The sequence below is a fragment of the Gastrolobium bilobum genome, unplaced genomic scaffold, assembly GCF_033153095.1.
Source record: "Gastrolobium bilobum isolate Gb01-03AN ecotype WA unplaced genomic scaffold, APGP_CSIRO_Gbil_v1 utg40954, whole genome shotgun sequence".
In the NCBI taxonomy this organism is placed as follows: Eukaryota; Viridiplantae; Streptophyta; class Magnoliopsida; order Fabales; family Fabaceae; genus Gastrolobium; species Gastrolobium bilobum.
The window spans coordinates 36,893-40,805 of NW_026898810.1; positions in this window are offsets into that span (position 1 = coordinate 36,893).

Here is a 3,913-nt window from a genome sequence, read left to right on the forward strand (position 1 = left end):
GTAGAAAATGACAGAAAACAGAATCCATGTGATGCTTTTTGACCTCGGCCAGGTCACTATACAGGCACTCGTAAAGTGCATGAGTTCCAAAAATGAAAGTACATTCGAGTTGTTAAGAATAACCCATGTCGGATGGGGAGCAACACGACTAAGGTTTAAGAAAATGCAAATCTGTTAAAGGAAATGCAAAGACCAGAGATGTATTTAATAAATACTTCAGGCAACCTAGAAAGGGATAAACCTTAAATACTTAGGCAGATGCGTCTAAGTTATTAAAGGGACATGCAATGCAAAGTATAAAATGCGAAAGCATATTACAGAGGAAAGTAAAATATTTCAGAGAAGTCAAAAAATTAAAACCGGGGTATAACCGGTAATATTCAGAGCAAATAAAAAAGGGACTCATAGAGCCCCAATTAAAAACGAAAAATTACAAGGTAAAACCTGCATCCCAGTCCTTCAAGCAGCAGGGTTGACAGAAGTCTCTTTTTGTGCAGTGGGGATCTCAGTGGGTTGATTGATGGCCTCCTAATCCGCTTCAACCGTGATCTCCTCACTATCTTCGGTTTGAGTAACGGAGTCACCAGCAGGAGATTCGGGAGGAGGAGCAACAATTTTACCCTTGCTGACATATGCCTTAGGGTGCAACCTGGATGCATTGAACTGCAAATCAGGGTTGAGTACCTTCAGTTGATTTAATGCATTATTAAAGGAGTCCACCACCAACTTCTCAAGTTCAGCCCGGTAAAGTAGAGCACTGTTTTCAGCCTCCTTCAGCTTTGCCTCAATCCTTTCATGGATAATTTTGGTGTCCAATAAGGACTTGGTATTGAAAGCATACAAAGCTTGAAGCTCGTTATGCTCTCTGAAGATTGGTGAAATTTTCTTTCACCTTGGCCAAGTCCCGAATTGCCTGGTCCTTTTCATCTTTCACCTGGACCAACTTGGCAACGGTCTTCCCCCTCTACTCCCGAGATGTGTTCACCTCGTTTAGAGTGCAAAGAAACTAGGTCTTCAAAGAGAGTAGAGGCCTAACCATAGTGGACATCTTCATACAAGAAAGCTCCATATCCTTCAATTCCTTTATGTGAGTGGCAGTGAAAGGAGGTGAGTTGAAGAAAATCTCAGGGGGAAAACAGCATCTCGAAGAGCACCAATTACTCTGGATTGCCACAAAGCATGTTTGGAAATCCTAGAAGATGGTGGAGGCATAGTGGCCTTCACCACAGCTTGAGAGGAGGTGGGGGCATCTTTGTCAGAAGGAGTTCATTTTGCCTTGTCAGCCGAGATCTCCTTGGTTTTTTTGGCAGTGGCAGTAGGAGGTTTCTTGGACTTGAACTAAGGGGCTTTCCTTTTCTTGCCCGTCAAGTCAACAATTGCTTCCTTTTTACCTCTGCCCAGAACCGACAGCCAACTTGGTTGGTCATCCTGCTGGTCTTGCTGTTGGTCTTGCTGCTGGTCCAGTTGCTGGCATTCCATACTGAGAACTGCAAAATCAAAAGCAATAAAGATAGTCAGAAGATGCAATACAACAAATATGCATATAAGTATAAAAACAAGCCATACTTATTTCAGCATCGAGTTATTCCTAGGACTTGTAAAGAAAAGATGCAATGCTAACATGAGTATGTGAACCGTTATATGCACGAATGGCAATGACACTATTGATGTCGGTGGGGTTCAACTCGGATTCTTTAAAATGGTAGCTTGCAGAAGGAAATTGGTAATGGTCAGATGACCAGCAAAGAGGAAATTTTCTCTCCACATCCTCGGAATCGCGACCTTTAAGGAACCACACTTCCTTTCCAGGATGCGCAGAAAATTTGAAAGACTTCTCCTTGAAATTCTTGAAAGACTCGGTGTAAACATGAAAAAGTTTATGACCAGGGACACCCCGGATGGTGACCCAACCTTTTCTTTCTAGCGGTTCATGGCCTGTTTGAGGAGTAAGACGCATAAAGAAATAAAAGAAAACACAGACAGAAGGTGGAAGAGCGAGGAATGCGCAAAAACACTCGAAGTCCTTAACAAAACCCCAAGCATTGAGGTGAAGTTGACTGGGAGCTATGTGAAGATGATTTAAGATGTCCATCTCGAACTCGGTGAAAGGAAACTTAATACCGAGTTGAGTTACAACATCTCGATAAAAGAAGAAGAAGCAAGGTTCATCATAACTTCTCCCAGAACAAACTGATTCGTCTTCATATGGAGGGCATATGTCAAAGTTTTCCAGCTTCCCAACGGGGAGACCAGCCACATCGTCCGTACTCATCCCGGATGTGGTGTTTAAAACTTCATAAGTTACCCAGGAAAACTGGGATACTAAGGAGGCTGGAGGAGAATCAGAACATGACTCGGCAGAACCTGACTCCTCTGCAACCTCTGGGGGGCGATGCCAATGGGCAAAATGGGCATACCTGAATAAAAAATGCTACTAGATGAAGAATCACTAGAAGACGAAAAAGTCGACTCTCTAAGATAGTGATTGGGTCATCTGCCTCACCAGATGATGAGGTCGATCCCGGAACATCTCCATGCCGGCAGCTAGCCAACGTAGACTCGACCAAAGAGTCACATCCTTGTTCAATGAGTTTGGAACTCAGAAAGAGACAAGAGTAACACGGAACTGATTTCTGGGTATGGAAAGACTGGGGGATATCCTGGTTGACTAATGGAAGACCAGGGTTTGCTACAAGTGAACTACTAGAGGGTTTAGAACCGGTTTGAGGAAGATGTTAGGGAATACGTCTGCTCACAAAAAGACGACTCCTACCCCGGTTTTGCCCTAATTCTCTGTTGGACAACCCGGATCTCCTCTGGGATCTACTACCACGATAGCCGCGAAGCATGGCTTCCCGTTCCTCTTCCTCAGTTCTAGAAATCCCCCACAGCCAAAAACGGGCACCAGGGGGAATCTTTTTCAAAAATTCATAATCTTCCTCCTTCTTCTCCTCACAATGCAGAACTGAAGAAGAAGGTTCCCCCCCCCCCCCATTTCGGTTAAAAATTTCAAATGACACAAAGTTTTAAAGGAGCAAGAGAAAAATCAACAAATAGAGGGTGACACACACTAAAATGCAAAGAAGTGAAGCAATGTGCAACACTTTAGAAGTACAAGAAGTTGATGCAAAAAGAAGAAAATCAATCAACAAGAAAATCGACAGAATGACATGCGAAGAAGAGGAAGTTCAAAAAATAAAAACATGCTCAAAATCAGATGGCCAAATGCGAAGAAGCCAAGGAAGAAGCGAGGAAAATGCCAAGGCAAGTGAAGTACCTGATTAAAGGGACGAACTTGTAAAATTTTGAGAGAACAACACTTAAAGATGCTAGAGCGCAGGAAGAAGAGAAATTTCTGCAAAATGCTCAAATGTGAATGAGGGAAAGAACTTCTCCAAAATAAGAAAAGTAAAGAACGAAAAGAGGGAAAGGTTCATACTTATATAGGCATAAGCGTAACTGCTGCGGTTTCGAATGGCAAGGGTCAGGGGCACTAAAGTCATTTCACTTGTAAGTGGTAACCGCAGCAGTCGTGGATGGCAAGGGTTAGGGCCACCAATGTCATTGCACTTAAAAAGCAATGATTAGACGCCTGAAATGAGAAGCCTAATAAATGTGCACAAAATGTGAAAATGACATAAAACGGCTGCAGCACGCTAACACACGCGGCTAGCAGCATGTGTCAGAATGAAATGAGTACTGTTGATAAGTCGGCACGTGAGACTGAAGACACGTGTATATGACAACTCTTAGCTGAGTTATACGAATGATGCTTGGGGGAAACTCGCCAGTTGGGTCACAATTACTCAAACACATTCGTTACCCGATTACACATGAAGAGTATCTTGTCGGGTTCATGCATAATGATGTGCCTCTGGCAAGTATGATTTTTTGTGTTAAAATTGATAAGAAT